Source organism: Schistocerca piceifrons, chromosome 2 (assembly GCF_021461385.2).
Source record: "Schistocerca piceifrons isolate TAMUIC-IGC-003096 chromosome 2, iqSchPice1.1, whole genome shotgun sequence".
Lineage (NCBI taxonomy): Eukaryota > Metazoa > Arthropoda > Insecta > Orthoptera > Acrididae > Schistocerca > Schistocerca piceifrons.
The window spans coordinates 640764306-640787587 of record NC_060139.1 but is presented as its reverse complement, the minus strand read 5'-3'; positions in this window follow the sequence as shown (position 1 = coordinate 640787587).

Genomic DNA, 23282 nt, shown 5'->3' with positions numbered 1-23282 from the left:
AGGTGTTCATAATTCTCTCAAATACTGCTACATATTTGCCCCATGCCCTATGGTTGTGATGGCAATAGGTACGGCAAAGTCGGCCTAGCTCGCGCATATACCTCTCAGCGGGATTCCCAGCCGGACAATAAGCTGAAATATGAATCACCTCGACCCCATTACTTTCCATGCCTTCATTCCACAACTTAGAAGTAAATTGTGGCCCATTGTCTAATAGAATCGCCTTGGGCTTACCAGTATGAGCAAAATAATCGTTCACAAGCTTGCTATAGACTGCTTTGGCTGTAGCTTTCCTAATCGGGTATAGTTTGATGAACTTGGAAAAAGCTTCTAGCACTATTAAAATGTAGGAAAAGTTCCCTGATGACTTGGGCAAAGGTCCGTACAAGTCCACGCACAGTAATTCAAAGGTGTCGTTAGGCCTTATACTTTGCATAGGACCACGACTCGTACAGTTGGTAACCTTCACCTTCTGACATAAATCGCAAATTTTCTCTCTGCCAGTTACGCGTTTTAACATGTTGTTAAAATGCACTACTTCACTCAGCTTTTCCGTACATTTCTTTGGTCCACAGTGACCATACGCCAAATGGTAGTAGTCTATTATTTCCGTGACGTATTTGGTGGGCCAGCATACCCGCCAAATATTACTATCTTCACCCTTACGTATGTACAAGATATGATCGTATATCTTGTAATACTTCCTTAATTTCTCTCCTTATGGACTCCCTTCGTCATATCGGGTTTTCACCATATTTAAACAACCATCCTCGTTCTGATGACGACGTAGATTCTTACAGATGTTCACTATTAATTTGCGTCCCTCAACTTCTTTAAAATAGTATAATTTGACCACTCCATCTGACTGATCTTTCAATACATCTTGATTAGACTCGGACAACCGCAACAGCGCATCCGCTACGCAATTGTCGGTCCCTTTTACGTAACAGATGTCACAGTTGCTGTAAATGCAGCGACCACCTAGTCAGTTTTTCGTGAAGTAGTTTACAATCCTTCAGATAAGTGAGCGCCTTATGGTCCGTATGAATAATCACCTTACGGTCCCATAGGTAACCCTTGAACTTCTTGAATCCCCACACGATAGCGAGACACTCTTTCTCAGAAATCGTGTAGTTTCGCTCACTTTTTGATAAAGTTCGACTCGCGAACGCTATCGTCTGGTGTTCCTTATCCTCTCCTTTACCAGCTTCTTGGAACAGTTCTACCGCCACCCCGTAATTCGACGAATCCGTTCCCAGATAGAAGGGTAGCAATAAATCAGGATGAAATAGTATGTTAGATCTTAACAACTCGTCTTTTAATCTCTCGAAAGCGGCCTGACATCCGTCAGTCCACACAAACGGAACATTTTTGCGTAAGAGGTTATTCAAATTTTCATCATTAAACACTTGTCCTTTTACAAATTTACGGTAAAATCCTGTGAGCCCTAGAAAACTTTTTAACTGTTTCCTAGACTTGGGTGGAGGACAATTCCTTATTGCCTTTAGTTTCTCTGGGTCTTTCGTAATACCAGCAGTGGTAATTACATGCCCTAAAAATTTCAATTCCAGCTTCATAAATTCGCATTTCTTTAGCTTTAGAGTCATTCCGCCACGGCGCAATGCTCTAAAAACTTCATCTAACAGGTCACAATGGTCATGCCAAGTGGCATTGGCCAACAATAGGTCGTCAACATATACAGTTAATCTTGAACTCAAAGCCGGCCCTAGTACTTCATCTAGGGCCCTGATGAATACGGACACAGATATATTAAGTCCAAACGGCAGTACTCTATAGTGATAACACCTGCCCGCAAACAAGAAGGCGGTGTATGGCCTAGATTCTTCGTCGAGTTCTATTTGCCAGTAACTAGCCGTCAGATCGAGGCTAGTCATGAACTTAACGTCATGAAAACGTTGCAAAATCTCCTCCATACTCTCTGGTCTGTCTGTTTCGCGTTGAACGACCCCATTCAGCGTGCGTGCGTCAATCACAATACGCACACTACCATCCCGTTTTGCTACAAGGACCAAACCGTTATTGTATGGACTTGTACTTCTTTCAATCACTCCCCATTCGATCATCTTATCTATCTCCCGTTACACTGCTTACTTTTTGGACAGCGGTATAGCATACGGTCGCACGAAGAATGGTTCGTGCGGGATTACATGCAACTTGCATTTATATCCTTCCACAAGTACCGGTTTGTCTGAAAACACATTCTTATCCCTCATTATTACTTCATACAGGCCTCGTCTTTGTTCGTGTGTTACGTTTGACACACCGTCTACAGTACTTTCCAATTCACTTTCTACAATATTGTCAATGCCGAGATTCCTCACGTTACAGTAGTTCAAATTCATGTCTACGTCAATGGCATCCGGCCAGTTAACAATGTGTATAGGCTGGTATAGCCTATGCACACCATCTCCTGCCTCGTCAAAACTAAATACTATTGTATTATCTTGTGACGTACATTTCAAAGTTATGCTTTCGCTATTAATCACTGCACGGTACTTTAATAGCCAATCTATCCCGATAATGACTTCCGTAGTTAAGTCTGGCACGACGACAAACTCTTGTTCAAATCGTGCCCCACATATCTCGAAGTGGACAAAAATCTGTTTTGCGACCGGTTTACTGGCCTTCCCAGTAGCACCGATAATTTTCACTCCTGTTATTGGCATAACTACGATGCCAAGTCTGTCCTCCAGTAACTGAAATATTTTCCTAGATACAGCACTCAATTCTGCACCGGTGTCAATCAACACGTTTAGTTGTAGGTCGTGCATATTAACAGACACTACTATATGTCTACACTTGTCCTCGACTATTTCTTTATTTTCTCACAGTAAATACTCGTCTATATCCAGGTCATTCCAGAAAAAACCATCCGGCTTTGATCCTAAATCCGGCTTATCTGGCGGCTTTTTCAGCCTCTGTTCACATACAGTATTAATTTCAACACGTTTGTCCTGATGCTTAGTCTGTAGCTTCGCCTCCAATACCGAAACCCTTTCCTGTAACTCGTCAACTAGTGAGTGCTGCTTTGCTATCAATTCACTAATTGTCACCTTCGTCGATTCCTCTTTGGTCAGATTGATCTCATCTGCCAATCTACCTGGAGGAATGTGCCCAGTAGTATCTGCAATTACTTCCTCTCGATCTGCGCAACCCACACTGCTACCCTCTGGCCGAATAACGTCAACTCTAACCTCATACACGCCGTAATCTATGTGCTTTTCTACCAATCGTGTCCGGCTATCACTAAAATTTTCGTAATCTTTCTCCTTAACACTCTCGGAATGTTTAAACTGGAGGTTTGCGTCGGATGGGTCGGCTACTTCTACCACTATAACTTTCGGTAAGGTCTGCCGGTTAGGGCCAGAACTTTCCGTTACTACTTCAACATCCAACTTCTGCGGGACGAAACACGACGAACCTTGTTCGTGCTCCCCATTAACATCAACTATTTCTGGTAAAGTCTGCCGGTTAGGGCCAGAACTTTCTATCACTTCACAAATACTATCTTCCTGTGGGACGAGACGCGGAAAATCCTGCCCGCGCTCCCCATAAACACATCTCCCGTACAGGCCCCTATAATCTCTTAGTTCGTCGTATAAGCGACCGAGCTGCCTTAACCAGACCTCATCCCTCTCTGCATCCCCACGCTCGATGACGGACGTGTTATCCGACATCTGATCTTCTCTCAACAATTGCGAATCATTCTTAAACTCAATCTCCAGTTCCGCTGTGGGTGTTACAGCTGCCACTTTATAATCGATTTCCGGAACACTGCTTAAATTGTTCTCACTGACAGTGAATGTATTTTCTACTGCCGTGTCTACAGCTAATCAACTACTCGTGGGCGCACTCCTTTCTCCTAACACTGGCACACTCTCCCGCCGTTGATTATTCCATACGGAATTTTCATAACGACGACACCTCGATTTTCTACTGTTATTGGGCCGCCAAAATTTCTCCACGCCCGGTCGGCCCCTCACCGGCGCGGCTAATGGTTTCCCTGTCTCGTCCCAGCAGATACGCTCCCCGGATGCTGCTGAGGCGGCTGATCACACCCTCTGGCGTTGTTACTATTCTGCGAAGCCCGTATCACACTAGTATAATACTGGTTTCCGTCATTCCTGTTATTATTTGCATTGTACCAATTGTCATTACGGCCCGAACCACTATTGTTATTACTGCCAAGACTGCGGTATGCATTATTCCCATAGTTATCGTTGTTGTGGTTGCTGTGGTACCCGTTGTTGTTACCACGGCCTCTGCCACTTTCGCAATTATTGTGCCAATTGTCCCCGTCCTCAACTCTTTCCAGGAAATCATTGATTGTCCTGTAATTGCTTCCTACGTAGCGTTTTGTATCATTTGGAAGCTTCTGGTAGAGTTCCCAGACTATTTCGGATTCCGTGCGGCGATCACGCAAATATTCCAACTCGCGGATCCAGCCCTCACAAAACTCCATCGAGCCGCGCGAATTCGCATCGAAAGGCCTCGATACGACAAATTCGCGCCAGACACTTTGTTGTTTTTGCTCTGACCAGTATTCAACCGGAAACAAATTTTTAAACTCGTCAAAAGTCAGGTTCGTAATTTTGAGGTTTAAGCCCCAACGCTTGGCATCACCAGCCAACACGTCAATAACCGCATTAATTTTTCTCTCATTAGTCCATGATCTGGGTAAAACTCTTTCACAATTTTTAAAGTAATCCGTCGCGTGTAACCGCCTTTTTTCAAGGGGTCGAACCGCTCCTCTTTCGTCAACAATTCCGAACTGTGTGCACAGATTAGCACATAGCTCTGTTTTTCGTCAAGTTTCTTTCCTAATTCCGGAACTCTCGTAATTACTTCGCAAGTCGTTGTCGCAAGTGTTTCCACTTCCCTCTTTTTCTCTTCGCAGGTATTAGCCTGCTTCCTTACTTTGGTATCTACTTCGGATACTAAAGCCTTTAAAATTTCCACCTTCTTTTGATCCTCTTTTTTCACTAATTGAATTTGTTCCGTCTCCTTATTCTCGATGATCGGAGCTACTGCTTCTCCTACACTTTTCTCGATTCTGCTAATTTCGGAATAAAAACGAGTATTTATGCTCGCAATTTCCGCCTGAACGCCTATCATTTCCTGTTTAAGTTTACCGATTTCGGTATTAATCACAACAATATCTTCTTTGATTTTATCAACTTTCGTGTTAACAACTCCAACATTGTTGTTAACAATGTTAATAGCTTTGTTCTGATTGTCTAGCTTCCGTTCAATTTTTTCAGACTGAGCTTCTTGCTTGGCAGACTGAGCTTCTTGCTTGGCAGCCTGAGCTTTAATTTATGCCGATTGACTCTTGATTTCGTTAACCAAAACATTCAATAAATCAGTTAAATTCCCGGAAACTACCGGTTTTGCTTCCGTAGCGGCTTCCTCTTTAATTGTCCCCCCGTATTCGTCATCAAGGGGTTCAGATTTGATTTTCACTTCCGATTCCGAAACATTTTCTGAAGTTTGGGCTTCCATTTCTGCTCTTTGTTGCGTTTCGGCGGTCGCGTCTTTCATGCTAGCCGCCTGCCCCTGAACAATGGCTACCGCGGTGCGCGTTTCCCACTGTTCGACCGATTGTTCCGTATCCAAGTACACCAAATTTTGGTAATTGTTGCCTTCACTCATTTTAATAATTTTCAATATAAATGCCAAATCTCAAATATAATTAGGATTACTCCCACTACTTATTCTCGCTGACGTAACGGCCTGTTCGTAACCAGTACTTTGTTACGAAATTTGCACAATACAAAATTCATGTCCAGAACTACCTCAGATCTGAAGAATGTCCTGTCAACAGGTCGCCACGTGGAACCTCCCCCTCACTTATCGACCTTCATGACAGTGAAAAATTAAACCGCGTGTACCTAATGAAAATTTGGGAAAAGCAATCGTCACCGAAGTTAATCTGTCGGTAAAGAGGGAGGAAAGGGTTACATCTAAATGAAAGGAAAAATGCAAATGAAACTCGTAGAAATTAATTTTGAAAAGGGGTAAAGTTAATAAAGAAAGTAAATGTGAGGCCGTTACGTTAACAATTAACTAGCGGTAATTAGATATTTGAGATTTGGGGGAAATTACGGTTACACATATAATTAGCACTAGAAGCGTGGAAACTGAAGGTTGACACGTGTAGTGTGAAAACTGAAAGTTGGTCAGAAGTAATAAATTTCGCTACACTCTGACTTAATTTAGCAAACGAAATAATAAAACCGGAAAATTGAAAGTTAATTTAGTGACTGAAATTAATAGTGAGCTTCATTTCTGATGCACATCGAAATTCAGTAAAATATGGTTAGTCTTGGGCTACCTCAACAATCATTTCAAAAGCTACTTGAATCTACGCAATTTAGAAATAAGAGATTTAACTTTGAACTTGAATTAAATGATTCTGAACAATTAACAATAGTAAAATTTAGTACGTACCAAGCTGAGCTGCAGTCACAGGTAAGTTAAAATACGGTAACAAAACTCGCACTCTTAATTTGTGCTTGTGTAGTCTAAATATTGTAGCCAGCTATGAATACTTTAACTGAACTTTGAAATTAAAGCAGTGAAATGGAATAATATTACTTTAATGCTGGCGTTTGAATTTCAACGACACTCGGGTTCATTGCGGAAAAGGAAGGGACCCTGCTTGGTAATGCAATTGGGACAATGAGCAAAAAAGGTTCATGCTAAGTTGCTATAATTTTGTGATGCAACAATTTTAAAAGCTGAGGTCTGCCTTACAGTTCTAAAACTTTACGTGCTTCCAGTCTTCCTTGTTGGTTGATTGAAGGGTTGCAGTCGTCGGTCGAGCACGTGACGACAGTCACACATTGTCGGCTGTCGCTGATGCAGAAGCTGGATGTTGGCGCGCCTTCTTCCCGTCATGGTCACCAGGTGAAACGGGCTCTTGATGTGCGCCAGCTAATGCTTCCCGTCCACGACACCGTGTCAGAAACTATCATAGCAATTCGAGCGCAATTACATGCTGCCAAACCCAGAAAGCGTGGCAACTCACAGGAGCGTCACACAACACTCCTGCTCCACTGCACTACTCCAGCAAGACTCTCTCTGCTCTGCCCGCGCTCCGCACGGCAGGGTTAACACTACCAAAGATCCTAAACACTTTGGTTCTCAAACGACCTATCGATGTATTCGTTCGATAGCATAGTTTTCCCTAGGCAAGACCCAGCGTAAATACAAATAGTATTTACAAAACAAACCAATTATACATCGACATAAATGCATGTATATACAAATAGTAAAACAATTACAATATACAAAGACACAGAAACGTCATATCTTCAGGTAACAAAATAAGGAAAAAAATTAATAGTACAATAGATGGAAATAGGAGGATATGCGTTTCCGGCGTTACAAGTTGGTCTAAACATTTTTTTTTCCACTACAACAACAACCAGGTGAACATATATGTGTCGTATCGCTAGTGAAGTTCCATGGGAAAGACTTTGTTTTAAATAATGGCAAATGTATTTTTAGTTCAAGTTAGTGACTCTAAAACATTTTCGACTACAATGACCAATTGAAAATACATTTCATTGAAGTAAGTTGGTCTAAACATTTTTTTTATCACTACAACAACCAGGTGAAGATATATGTGTTGTTATAAACATTTGATCCACACACACACACACACACACACACATATATATATATATATATATATATATATATATATAATTGTTATAGATTTTAGTTTGTAAGTTTCACCTGCCACTAGCCACCCAGTAAGAACTAGTTTTAAGAATGTGAGTTCCACAAATTAAATTCATTACACACACACACACACACACACACATATATATATATATATATATATATATATATATATATATATATATATATATATATATATATATCTGTGTGTGTGCGTGTATAATGAATTTAATATGTGGATATCACATTCTTAAAACTAGTTCTTACTGGGTGGCTAGTGGCAGGTGAAACTTACAAACTAAAATCTATATCAACTACTCAAATCGAAACAGATATGAACTATGCAAAATTGTATTTTCTTCTTCATCATCATAAAAGGAGGAATTGAAGGTCTAAAATTTTATCTTTTTGCTCATATATACATTAACTAGTAATACTCATCAAGAAATATATACAAATATATACAGGGTGTTACAAAAAGGTACGACCAAACTTTCAGGAAACATTCCTCACACACAAAGAAAGAAAATATGTTATGTGGACATGTGTCTGGAAACGCTTACTTTCCATGTTAGCGCTCATTTTATTACTTCTCTTCAAATCACATTAATCATGGAATGGAAACACATAGCAACAGAACGCACCATCGTGACTTCAAACACTTTGTTACAGGAAATGTTCAAAATGTCCTCCGTTAGAGAGGATACATGCATCCACTCTCCATCACATGGAATCCCTGATGCGCTGATGCAGCCCTGGAGAATGGCGTATTGTATCACAGCCGTCCACAATACGAGCACGAAGAGTCTCTACATTTGGTACCGGGGTTGCGTAGACAACAGCTTTCAAATGCCCCCATACATGAAAGTCAAGAGGGTTGAGCTCAGGAGAGCGTGGAGGCCATGGAATGGTTTCGCCTCTACCAATCCATCGGTCACCGAATCTGTTGTTGAGAAACACACGAACACTTCGACTGAAATGTGCAGAAGCTCCATCGTGCATGAACCACATGTTGTGTCGTACTTGTAAAGGCACATGTTCTAGCAGCACAGGTAGTGTATGCCGTATGAAATCATGATAACGTGCTCCATTGAGCGTAGGTGGAAGAACGTGGGGCCCAATCAAGACATCACCAACAATGCCTGCCCAAACGTTCACAGAAAATCTGTGTTGATGACGTGACTGCACAATTGCGTGCGGATTCTCGTCAGCCCACACATGTTGATTGCGAAAATTTACAATTTGATCACGTTGGAATGAAGCCTCATCCGTAAAGAGAACATTTGCACTGAAATGAGGATTGACACATTGTTGGATGAACCATTCGCAAAATGTACCCGTGGAGGCCAATCAGCTGCTGATAGTGGCTACACACGCTGTACATGGTACGGAAACAACTGGTTCTCCCGTAGCACTCTCCATACAGTGACGTGGTCAACGTTACCTTATACAGCAGCAACTTCTCTGACGCTGACAGTAGGGTTGTCGTCAACTGCACGAAGAATTGCCTCGTCCATTGCAGGTGTCCTCGTCGTTCTAGGTCTTCCCCAGTCGCGAGTCATAGGCTGGAATGTTCCGATCAATTGCTTCGAAGGTCTTCCTGTCGGGACACCTTCGTTCTGGAAATCTGTCACGATACAAACGTACCGCGCCACGGCTATTGCCCCATGCTAATCCATACATCAAATGGGCATCTGCCAACTTCGCATTTGTAAACATTGCACTGACTGCAAAACCACGTTCGTGATGAACAATAACCTGTTGATGCTACGTACTGATGTGCTTGATGCTAGTACTGTAGAGCAATGAGTCGCATGTCAACACAAGCACCGAAGTCAACATTACCTTCCTTCAATTGGGCCAACTGGCGGTGAATCGAGGAAGTACAGTACATACTGACGAAACTAAAATGAGCTCTAACATGGAAATTAAGCGTTTCCGGACACATGTCCACATAACATCTTTTCTTTATTTGTGTGTGAGGAATGTTTCCTGAAAGTTTGGTCGTACCTTTTTGTAACAAAAAAAATAGTGCAAATGGCTCGAGCACTATGGGACTTAACATCTGAGGTCAGCAGTCCCCTAGAACTTAGAACTACTTAAACCTAACTAACCTAAGGACATCACACACATCCATGCCCGAGGCAGGATTCGAACCTGCGACCGTAGCGGTTGCGCGGTTCCAAACTGAAGTGCTTAGATATGCTCGGCTACTCCGGCCGGCTTTTTGTAACACCCTGTATATATAAAGACTTTTTTAACAATTTTATTTTTAGTTTTCTGGTTTTTTAAAATTTTTCTTTGTTTTTTATGATTCTTTTTGTAGAATAAATAATATTTATGTTTAAACACAGAAACACTTAACACAGGCTCTCACACATTCACACACTCAGACATACACGGAAGCACGCAAGCTGTACAAAACACTCTCATCCAATACTTACACTATGATAAAAGGGTCATACTTACTACTCTGCAGACACTCCCGCTATCTCTCTCTCCCTCTCTCTCTCTCTCTCTCTCTCTCTCTCACTATCTCTCTCTCTCCCTCTCAATCAGAGTCCCCCACCCCTTCTCTCGCTACAAGTGAGTAGTGTGAGTACGGGCGAGTTTCAATGCCGTCATCACAGATAACCCTTTTATCGTCATGAGGCGACAGACTGATTTTAAACTGCAGCACAGTGTAGACCTCATGAGCTATCGATCGAATACTTGTTTGCCGTACCATATGCGGCGGCTGCAGCTCAGCACCGCGAACATCACCACGTAGGCACTGCAAATAGTTTTCGATAGATAGGGCTCTCAAGGCCATCCGCCGTACCCCCTTAGCCCATCCCTGAGTGGGACCTTCCAATGTGCGATATGCATACATTTTTGACCAAAGACCTTCAAACTCCACAGTCGGCAATCCATTTGACTCGCCTTTCATGAGAGCGATAACCTTCTTGTTTTGTGGAACAATACCATATGGATTATCGGCCCATTAAGAAGACGTGTCGAATTCAGTAGCATGGTACCTAATTATGTCATATGGATCGCAGTTCTCCACCCAATAGATGAAACTATCTGTACCCATATTAAGTAATTTAGGATCTGCGAAATGAGTTTTCGCAAACTCATAATGAAAGCGGTTTGGTTAGGTCTAGTATGCGCATCCCCTCATAGATAGGTTTAGTAAATTCTACTGCAGTTTTAGCCATCTCCACAGCAACAAAGTTCTTATTGACAATGGTGACCCATTTAAAATTTGGTCTCGCAATGCATTTTCTTACGCCATAACGCCCATCCCATTGAGTTCTAATAAAAATTTCACATCGTTCCCTCAAATTCTCCATAGTTTTACCGAAAATTGAATTTTTCATTAATTTATAAAAATCTTTCTCAAAGTCACACGACGCAGAAGTTCTCTGTCTCGTATTCAGATTAATATATTCCTTCAACCAGGGGGACTGCTTGAAGGAGATGGCCCAGGTGGTTTTAACCAGCTCCATACCCAAGCTGAGGCATTGCTGGAGGTTACGATAATGAATAATATACCTCTGCTTGTCCCCCAGCGTTGTCATCAGTTTCGGTTTGGAGCCTCCTCATGGAACTAGTTGCTCTGGACACAGCGGCAAACCGGTATGCGTGTCACGCAAACTAATAGGGTATGTGAGTTCTGCCTCCACAACGTACCGTACCTCAGAATCGGCGGCCATACCCCCGCTGATTTTTCCACCTAATCCCTTGCATTCATCTTCGGACAGCCACTTAAACTCGCCAATCGGTAGCGATTACATCATAGCGTGCCCGTATAAATTATTGATGTCTAGATACATTATGTAACTTGAATCAAGGGATGCTTTGAACCTGTCACCCATCCGTGGGTTACTTGCTTTCGCGTCTCTATGAATACATTGGCAAAGCCCCTCACGAATCCCACGCTCGAAGAAAAGAAGCATGTCAGGATCGGTCAATAATTCGATACTGCACTTCGTTTTCTTGAGCATCACGTCCCAAGACAACCCAGGTGCTGTGTAATAAAAGGCGAGGCCCAGAGAATATGTGGTCACACATAGACTCTGGAACTTCTCGAAAACGTCCGCAAGCAAGCACACGTCTGTGTCTATGCAAAGACGTCCATACTCTCCTAAATTAGAAATATTGAATGCCCGCCAGACATTCATGGCATGCTCATACTCTGCATTCGTTATGGTGTCGCCTGTGAGGTTGCTGGAGAATGCAGTTATGTCGGGTAGCCTGGTTTCATCGAGTTTGGCCATACTATCCATATACTCGTATGGGAAAACCCCTTTCCTAGTCAAGTTGAAACTTTTCCTCGTCGGGAAATGCAGCTCGAGTGATATGCATTTCCCCACGAGGTAGAGTCTCAACAAGTTTCTGTAGTGGTGCCCGCATAAAACGTAATGTATCGAGGAAACGCAGCGTAATTCTTGGCGTCATTCGTTTGGAGAATTAAATATACTTCTCAACGCTCTCAGGTAGGACACTCAACTGATTTCTCTCCCAACCGAAATCGGCCAAGTGCTCAACTAGAAAGTGAGCGTCATACCCACTTAAATTATGGAAGAAAACTGGTATGTGCCTAGGTAGTTGGTACCTCAAATTGCATGCATTGTGAGCTGTGCCGCGGAATTTCCCTGTAAGATGACAGTGATCCCTACGAGGAGTTTCCGCTTTTCTGTCTAACGGCAGCCCACAAATATGACACTCGGTGGCGTTATTATACAAATCTTCATTCTCCTTCGATTTGGTCATGGGAACATTGGCGCTGTACAGCGTATCAACTTCATGTAAACATTTTTCAAGCTCAGAGAGCAACCAAATCGATGGATTAGCCCCGACATAAGATTTGTATCGGTTAAGGCTGGTATCATATGACAATACAATTTGGTATGCTGCCGCATATGGTACGTGTTTCTCTGTAAAGGTAGTGTGTGAGGTCGTAGGATCGCCTTCATAGCAGGTCACAGGAGCGAGGAGGCATTCCAAGTCGGCGTATGCAACAAACAGACACTGCACCTGGTGGTGAGCATTGCTAAACTTTATGAATTTGTTTTCCTGGGTTAATATGATACCATGTACCGTATCCTTGGAGGTACAGTCTACTAGATGCATAGCTAATAACAGTTCAGATGAGGAATAATTGAGGCACTAAAACAAATATGTTTTACATTATGATCAGCTGATAGTTGGGAGGAAAGAAGTCGGGACATGTCCTTGATCCAGACATAGTGATAATTGTCACCTTCAGAAAAGAGAAGCATATTTACATGCAGCTCACGCTCACCGGCAAATTTTGAGAAATGGAGAGGGCCGACTACGATATGCTTGTCTTGCTCGTCTGACTTGCTTTTCTTCTCCAGGCCACAAACGTGAACTGATATTATTGTATTTTGTGCCTCAAATTTAGGTATGTCCTGGATCTTGACGGGGAACTCAATACCATCAAAGTTATAATATGTGTTAATACCACTGACTTTGTATGTACCCGGACGATAAGGGCGATCTCTATAATTATAGTTTCTTTCGCAAGCCAGGTTTGACCATGCAAAACAAGACTGATCTTTTCTATTTTGGACATTAATGCACGCCCTCTTGTTAGCTATATCTTAAGGGAGATTAATATAGCTGGACCCTCCATTTAACGGATCTTGGACATGTATATGGATGTCCAGGTGTAGAATTCGGCTGAGTGCCTTAGCTGAGCCGTTGACTTCAATCTCGGAAAACTGGCCCAATATGACACTCAAGGTGGATTTACGAAACCACTCGGCGATAGATGTGCTCCGCGTCATCATGCCATTATCTCCCCTCCCCCCCAAAGATAATGGATGCTGGTCTCTCCATCACCAGACTGAACTTCGGGGGGATGCGATAATTCGATACAGAGAACTGTACCACATTTAACGGTGTGATAACGCGGATTATGGACAACCTTGAGGAGCTCGGTTTCCAGGACAGGGAGGCACACATTCAGCAATCCATCAGGATCGCGGCACCCCCCAGCTGGGTTTTCAATCCTAGTGATCGAGATTCGCTCCTCAAAGGCGTCCACAATCGCCGAGTACTGCAACTCAGGTATAGTGTCACTGACCTGATCTACTTGACTAAAAGGGTGGGTGAGAGAACTGCCACTAGCCACAGGATCACTAATACTACTGCTATAACTAGGTGAGGTGTGCTGTACCTCGCATGCTGGAGGTGCCGCACGCGGTGGCCACTGTGAGGGCCCAGCTGGCGTCCCCCAGTGTGAGTAGCCGGGGGTGGTGCCCGTGGTCTTGGTAGCTGCAGTGGGTGGAGGTGGAGGGGACGCACGTGGCAGCCGGGGCTTCCCCCAGTGCGAGCAGCCGGGGGTTGGCCCCGTGACCTTGGCGGCAGCTTCACGCACAGCGACCAAGGGCGCTTCCATCGGCGAGGCAAGTCTCTGCGGGTGCTGCTGACCGACCGGTTTAGCTGCCGCGACAGGCACGTGCGCAACCAAGTGCTGAGAGTAGATCTCTGTAGAGATAAAGTAAATAAGTACATTGTAAACGTAAGTGAATTCTAACGATCACAAACAGGGTTATAAGGAGAGGGGTTAATTACCTTTCTGGCTCTGACTCCACAGCATGAACAATTCATCGGGGCAGTCTACCGCCCCCTCAAAAAACTTATCAAAGCCATCGTCCATTAAGTTCATATAATTATCTAGAACAAACAAGATATTTTATAAATAGATTTGTTAGAGAAAAATAAATAAGTATATTAATATTATTAGAGATAGGTATTAAAAAAAAACTTACGAGTGGGCTGTTGTTGTTGTTGCTCTAATTGCCGTTGAATAGCCTCAATCTCCCGATCAATGGCCATAAGATTATCAATCGCATTTCCTGTAACAGAACGAGATAAAAATTTTAGTTATTTTGAAAAAAAGGATAGCTAGAGTGAAAGAAGATTTATTTTTCAGTATATTCATGTGAGTTGCGGTGTTCTGGAGCTGGGGGCTGAATCCAATTATGTAGGGGGCTACGTGGGACAGCCCCGAGCTCTGCTTCTAACTCGAGCTGGAATTGCCTTAAGTGCTCTAGAAAAAAAGAGATATAAAATAAGAAAATAATTTTTTTTAAATGGTTAATATAAATGAGTAGCACATTAAATATTATACTCACAAGGCAATTCCAGCTGTGAGTCGAGCAAAGGAGCCTGTTGGACTCCAGTCCACTCCTCAGATTCTAAAATGAAGTCCGTGAGGTCCACTATAACAATGAGATATATATATATATATATATATATATATATATATATATATAATTAATAACCGGAATATATATATATATATATATATATAAGATATACAGGAAAATTGATAATGAAAAATAGAAATTATTTACTTACTCGGTAATGGTGAATCATGGAGTCTAAGTCTCTTAGCAGCAGCAGCAGCAGCATAGCAGACTACTGTTGAATCTCTTCATTTTAATACACACAGATGCACAATACAGCAGGCAAGTGAAGAGTGAGAAAGATGACCAGGGAGATGACTCCTTATATAAGTGTAATGACGTAGTATCACGTGATCTTAGGATGAACGGATGGGTGTTGAGAATTCTAAGGGGGTGGTGAATGAGTTCACTAGCGCCCCTAGTAACTGAAAGCTGAACTAGTCAGATGGCTCCTGGGCATGGTGGAGGCTGAGCATTTTATAATTTATAAAACTATACACAAATAATTCATAGTTTCAGTGAAGGTCTTATTTAGATTAGAGGTAGGTTGATAGTGAGATCATTATGTGTGTGTGTTAGGATGAATGATTATTATTATTATTATTTAAAAGTATGTTATATAGGCGTAATTCGAGGTTGATGGTATTAAGAATGGCGCTGAAGCAAATGTTTTTGGAGATGAACATTGTTAGCTATTTTTATTGGCAAGGAGTTTATGGTAGGGAGCGAATTTATTCTGAATGAATAAAGGGAAGGTTAAGTATTTGTGGGACAATATATAGAATTTGAGTGAGTTGATAGGTATGTGAGTTGAGAAGTTTGCTAGGAGTGTGCGATAGCTCCCGCATGTCCGCGTAATATTGAGTTGTTATTTTTGATTTGAGTTGCAAGCTTTGTGTTAGATTGACTTACGGAGGTATGTATCTTGGCGCGAGCGACGGTTCACGTGTACGTGCGTGTTTTCGCGAAGATCTTGGATTAGGTAATCGGACCATGTGGGTTGAATAATGAGACTTGCGTGATCAGTTAACTTAGTGAGAGCATTCTTTGTGCCACAGAGCCACGTGGTCGATCACATGTTGTGTTGTCAAGATAGTTTACAACTAGATAGCAAACACTCCTTTCGAGCGTGTTGGTTCGTGTCGGTGGGGAAATTCCAAACTTTAGGGCAAAAATGGCTTTTAGCGGGTCACGTGATAGAACTTTGGAGCAAACATCTTGGACCGTTGTGTGACGTGAGGGAAGATTGGAGTGTCCCGAAAAACAACTTTGGCGTGAAAAGTGTTCTTTTGTCCGGGACTCAGACACGTGGTGGAATGCGGACAGATCGGCAGCTGTCTGACGTGAATATGGACCTGTTCGAACCTGTCCAGAAAAACAACTTTGCCGCCAAAACTGCGAGAGTGCGTTCTCTGTCCACCACGTGCTGGATCGAAGGGCCGACCATTGTGATGTAGCCATGGACAGGTTCCATCCTGTCCAACATTAAGTGCTCGCCAAAGACATGTATACTTCAGGTGAGTGGTGTGGCGGTCACTGCGAGGCCGGTAGCCGGGGGCTGGTCGCTGCCTACCTGGTACGGCAGGGGGGGGGGGGGGGGGGGGGGGCTAGAAGAAAGCGGAGCACCTCAGAAGGCCGCGTACGTCAGCTGTGCTCTGCAGTTCCTGGTGTGAGCACCTAGAGGATGTTTACTAAGTGAGTTGGGACACACCTGCATGACCATAATGCCTGAAATAGGGAGTCCTTTTCCCACCTTGTGACTTAGCGTAGTACAAGTGAAGACATTTTAATAATTTAGCGGCGGAAGCGTAAGTGACTACGAAAATTCAATGAACTAACACAGTTGGACTGCAGACACACGTGAAAGATATAAATAATAATAAACGATAATGAATATTAATAAATGATAATAATAATGAATAATAATAAAGACAAGTACGGTTTTGCAGGCATTATCTTGTTGCAATTTGAAATTGGCGCCAATTTCTTCTGGAGGGTTAGCTTAATGGACGTAGCCCAATTGGCCTATTTTCGTGCAAAAATTCAAAATTCCCGCCATTTTTTCTGGGGTTAGGTTAGTGGTCATAGCACAACTGGCCTATCTTCCCGCCAAAATCGACCATCTTGGATGACTTCATAGGCTGTTACGAAGTCTACATGCCGCCATCTTGGATGACGTCACCGCTGCCATATTGAATAAATTTGGCAAAATGTAGAGTGAGCTGACACGAAGGTTGCTCTACTACTTATGGGGTGACATTGGTTACACGTCTCGGTCACCTCTTGTTTGCATTGGCGGCACTTTGAACAGTGGACATTACATTTGAGATGTGTTACGACCTGTGGCTCTACCCTCCATTTGATCGATGTGAAACCCTACATTTCAGCAGGATAATGCACGACCGTTTGTTGCAGGTCCTGTACGGGCCTTTCTGGATGAACTGTGGTAACGTGTTGAAGCTGTATGGGCAGCTGTACCTGTATATGTCATCCAAGCTCTGTTTGACTCAGTGCCCAGGCGTATCAAGGCTGTTATTACACACTAACTACGTCTAGTATCATTCAGAATAATGGAAGCTGGACTCTGTGTGAGTTGTGGCTGCTTTTCAAATATATCACAAGCACTCACTTGGGAATCCCACACAGCTGTCGACCAAGAGGCAACAGTATACTGGCCTGAGCTAATTGCTCTGCATGATGTGACATCATTTCTGATTGTTGGTTTCTAAACTTGGTGCGCTGTCATTATTGACCTGAATTATAGATAAAACCTTATTAGGTTATTTGGGAAAAACTCTCACAATGTGCATGCTAAGGCATTAATAAAAAAATATCTTGACTAAATGAACTTGTAGAAAGTGGAAGACTGTGGTAATGATAAGCCACTGATAGGGCGACACACCTGGATCACGAGAATACTATGTATTAAACAGAGCACTGGTACAGACCTTCTACTCAATCACAGTGTCCAGCTCGCACTGAAATTGCGTTGTGTTGTATCAAATAGCATCCACACTGCTTATGCCAAAGACGGGCAGTTGCTTTAAGACGTATGTCTCCATAGAGCCCTTTCCCCCTCACCCCCAACATCACTGGGAGTATGTAGCACTGTGGGTTATGACTACCAATTTGCATCAACAGGTGCGAGACTGCCAGGCAGCATTGCTGTATGAGGTGGTGCAGGTACATGTAACTAACCAGGCCATATGTAATGTATGCAGAGGGTATGACTAGACCATTTCTCATGGAGCGTCATATTTTTGTGTGATTTGGACATTTCTCACACAGGAAGAAGTAGTGCAGCAGATGCTGTAAAGGTGGCACGGCGCGAGGTGGTGCGGCAGTCGTCTGATGTGACTGCACCATGACATCGGAGGTGTGGTCAGGTGAGTTTGCTTGTGTGGAGACGTTGCAGTGTTGTGTAGCTCTTGCGGTGGCTGAAGTGCTACAATGCATGTGTCGGTGTTACGATTGTCAACGTGGACATCATCGTCATTCAGTGATGATGGAAGAGGTCTGTCTTGCAGTATCAATGCTGGTTTGAGACAGTTATGGGAGACAGTGGTAGGTGTCTCATTAATCAAAATGTCAAAGATATGTGTTCCACATCTGAGCATTTTTTAGGGGCACAAATTAGGAGTTTGCAATGTAGAATGTATCGTGCCATGACATATCACCTTATCGCAGTGCTCGAGATCTGTACAAACGAATATATGCAGCATGGAGTGTGGTGACAGTAGAAGGATTCGTGTGTGGTTTACGTGATTTTTGATGGATTGTACCAATTGTGGAAGGTCGAACTCATCAGCATCAGTGGCAGTACAATCTACAGGGAGTGCAAGGGGTTCTCCAACCACTGGTTTGGTGAGTGAAACCGGAAGGTCCTCTTTATATGCAGTCCATATGCCTAGTGGGACCTAGGAAAGGCCTCGGTCGATGAGCCACCGTGGCACATGTGTGCTGCTTTCATTGTTTTATGTCACCTCCCCACCAGGTCGCTGTTTTGTGGGTGGTAAGGAGTGGTGTGCATGTGGACGATCTCACAGTGGTGGTTACGAGCATTGAAAAGACCTGACTCAAACTGTCTGCCCTGATCGGTCATGATACAGTCAGGTACACCAAAATGTGCAATCTGCAGTTTGACAACAGTCCATGTGATGAGGTTCATTGTGATATCTTGGAAGAGGGGAGGGGGGGGGGGGGGGACTCCACCCAGCAAGTCGTTCTATGAATGGTAGAGAGAATGTAACAAAATCTTTCAGTCTCCGGCAGTTGCCTGACAAAGTCAATATGGACATATTTGAAATATGCTGTCAGGCTGGGAAGGTTGCTTAATATAGGTTGACACCCAGTTTTTCTTTGTTGGCAGCGTAAACACTATCTTGCCAAGTGGCGACAGTCACGTTTTACATTAGGCCACACAAAACAGTCTGTAATAAGCCATGTCGTTGCTCTGGTGCCAGGGTGGCTGAGGATGTGAAGTCTGTCAAATACTTTGCATCACGTTTTACGGGGATAAAGTGGCCATGGTTTCCCCAGAGAGACATCACAGAGTTATGTGGCGATTGCCGAAAGCAAAGTGCATTTTTTAATCTGAAGGCTCGTATTTCCATTAGTGAATAGTTGAGTGATGGCAGGATCATTTGTTTGTTCTTGGGCCTTGCATTCATAGTTGTATTGTTGCGAGATTGCAGAAAGGTGAGAGAAATATTTGACAATGGTATTATCAGCTCTGTGCACAAGCCGAACGTTGATCGTGTATTGGCCGATAAGATCCATGTGGTGGAAATATCAGGGGGTGGCGTCTGTGGGTGGATTGTGAATGGCGTTGGCTAAGGCTTATGATTTGTAAATATTGTTGCAAGGCATCACTCGATGTCTTCATTGAAATAATGCACATCGGAATAAACTGCGAGTAGCTTGCAGTCCAATGTTAACCTTTTCGATTATGTGGCTGAGAGCGTCTCGGAGAAAAATCGTAGTGGTTGGGGCACACCATCAACAATCCATTGAAGAACTGCTCCAATTTTGATGTTGCTCACATCCATTCTAAGTGTTAATTGCGCATCTGACTGTGGATGTACTAATGTTCTCGGTGCCAAGAGTCCTTGTCTGCGGAACGCGAGAAGATGAGTATGTCATCGAGATATAGATATGGTAAAAGTGGAAGCAGAACAGGAGACCATCAATGAACCACTACCAAGTCTGTGAACTATTTTAAGCCCATATTGCATAAAGAGATACTCAGATAGTGTAGACAGAGGTGTAATGGCAGACTTCTGGACGTCTTTGGGGTGCATCAATATTTGTAGGTAGGCAATCTTGCAACTGCAAAATTGTAGCACCTGCGAAAGCGTGAGTAAAGTCCTGTATGTTGGTAGTGGAGTAGCTGTCATGTGCTGTTCAAGGATTGTGGACTCTGTAATCACAGCACAATCTGGTAGAGCTGTCTTTCTTAAGAGTGAGCTTGATTCTGGGGGCCCAAGGACTATGTGAAGGGCGAACAATTCCTGCTTGAAAGATTTCATTAACTGTGGCTTTGGCAAGTTGTACATCTGCTGGTGCTAACTGTCATGGTTCATGTCAAACTTGGAGTCTGTCTGTGGTGATTATGTGATGAATGTGTCCGCCACAAACAGCACAGGGACATGTACATATGCATCAGTTGGCAGGGTTAGCAGCACTACTAACAGACACTGCACGCTGAGGTTTACTGACCTTGGGGAGGCTGTCGGCGGCCATTGGCACCTGTGTAGGCGTGGTGAGTGCTGGAAGGTGGACATGCACATAAAAAGAAGGTGGGGCTGTGTACGGCTGTTTAGTGTCTGCTTTGTTGAGTTGCTCATGTGCTGTTGCTAGGACCATGATGGCAGCAGTGATTCAACATCGAAGCTTTTCGTTTTCTGTATGGAGTGATTGCGTCTGTGCATTGCAAACAGTATAGTGTCGATGTGTGTGCAGAACGTCCATTGAAAATTTGGCAGATTTGCAGAGAACGTCATGGACATTTCAGTCAGGGGAGTGCAAATGGAGCTGTTTGTGGAGGCACAGAAGAGGCAGAAATAGCTTGCACTCGTTTGCCTGAAATGTGGTGAATGGACATAGATATCGGGCAAGAGCTGGTGTTGATGTAAAAAGTCGATTCTGATGACTAGTTCTACAAAATCGGTAACAGGGAAGGTCCATGGACACTGGAGTGTGTCCAGCAGGTGCACAGAATATGTGACTGTGCTATATACACTAATGTTGGAGTCACTGGCAGCGTGGAGCGTCAGGGCAGTTGAAGGCTCAAAAATCAGAGCAGAGAAGTGTGTAAGTAAGCTAATGTCAGAGCCTGTGTCGATAAGTAGATGTTGATTTGATACTTTGTACAAGACGAAGAGACATCCATGAGCAACATCTGAGGTGGGCGTGTGTGTGTTAGATATTGGAGGTGGCTTCCTGTGCTGTTGCTAGAGCAACTGTTGTGACCTGCTCATAGAGTATGGGTACCTGCAAGGGTCTCGACATCTGTGTGCAGCATTGCTGAATTGCCTGTGATACCAGCAGGGAGCAGGGCCTGGAATCTCTGTGGATTGCGTAACACTGTCGCTATGTGTAGCCTCAGGCGCTGCTGTGCATTGCCGCAAACGTGGCGAGGACTGCTGGGGTTTTTCATGATCGTGGACATTTGGCAGTGTTCGCGCTGGGCAAGGGGCGGTGTCTGCTTCGTGTGTCACTGAGCTGAACTTTGTGACACTGATACTTTTTGACTATGGTGAATGACTGAACATTTTGTCAACCATAGCCAAGTGCCATCCAACCTGTCTCATTCACAATCATGGCGAGCTATAGGTCTGTCGGCAGCTTAATCAACCACAAAGCCCACAGAATGGCCTCTGATATAAGAGCTGTATCGGCTGAGGTGCAAAGGTGGCGCCAGAAATGTTACCGTGTACTATCACCCAGTTTGATCTCGTACATGATATCTTGAAGCTGCTGTTCCAGCGTGCGGGATTGCCTCTGTAACAGCATTGTCTTGACTATCTCGTATCTGTTCTCTGCCAGAGGCATCTGATGATGTCGGAAAGAAGTTCAAGTGGTCTGCCAGGTGGCTGACATGACAGATGCATGTACTTCGACAGGTCATCGAAAATGCCAGTTGTCTGGAAAGTGCACTCGATGATAGTAAACCGAAAGATCGGATTATTGACGTCGAAATGTGATAGTTTGACATGGGCACCGGCCAAACATATCAATTAGCCGTGGTCCAACTATACCCGTGTAGTGTGTAAGGTAAGATGGCTGCAGATTGTTCACGCGTAATTGGTTGTTGCATGGCGAAAAGCGAATGTTGAAATACATTGCGCAGTGCGGGAAGTGCAGGTGGCGCGAACGTGGTGTTGCAGCGATAATTAGAACGGAGCAGGCACTCGAAGCAGTATGTATAATTTATCAGATTTAAGTCAGTTAACGGGTTCATCGTATGCCGCCACTGTTAATGCAGTGTCGTGCCACTGTTGGCTAGCTTTAACAGAAACAGATTATTAGCGCACTCAGTTTTCACAGTCGGATTCACACGCAGTCCACACTGATCCTGCTCTGCCTTCGTGTGAGTGGCGTCCGTTGCTGTAGGTACGGTGCCCAGTGATGTGGTGTACAACGGCCATGTTGTCACTACGTGGTAATCACTATTGAGATCGGAAATGAATTTGCTCGTATTCGCGGGTGACACGGGGTCTCCAATGTAGGAAGTGGGATACTGCAGCGATAGGGACGACACACCAGTATCATGAGAATACAGTTTATTAAACAAAGCACAATGTCCAGCTCGCACTGAAGTGGCATTGCGCTGTACCAAGGAGCTTCCACATTGCTCATGCCAAAGATGATTGGTCGGTCTAGGACGAATGTCCCCACTAAATTGTCTAGAACCAGTTGTGAGAACACAAAACAAAGAAGTTATGCTCTAACAGTAGAAGTTCCAGATATTTCCCATACAAAAACACACACCCATTCGATATAATAAATGTTTATATGTATTTGTTTTTCTATGTAAAATGCGATTTGCGCACCAGCAGTGGCTCTGTCTTAGTATGTCCTGCTTGGGTCGTGCACTACTCATTAGTAATTATGCGATACAGTTGTTTCATGCACATAGAAACCGCTGACCTGACTGAGGCTACTTTGGGATGCTGGGCAAAGTGAACGGATGTTTCCTGCCTATTACTCTGGCCCATGACTTTCGTCAAGAGGCTGAGTACCAGAATTGGTCCTAGCAGAGTCGAGTGACATCGTCTGTGCCTCTTCTTTCGTTCCAACAGTTCCGGTCATTGTTTGCTGCAACATATGTCTGATCCTGCAGTCCGACGCCTTACGCACTGGAAC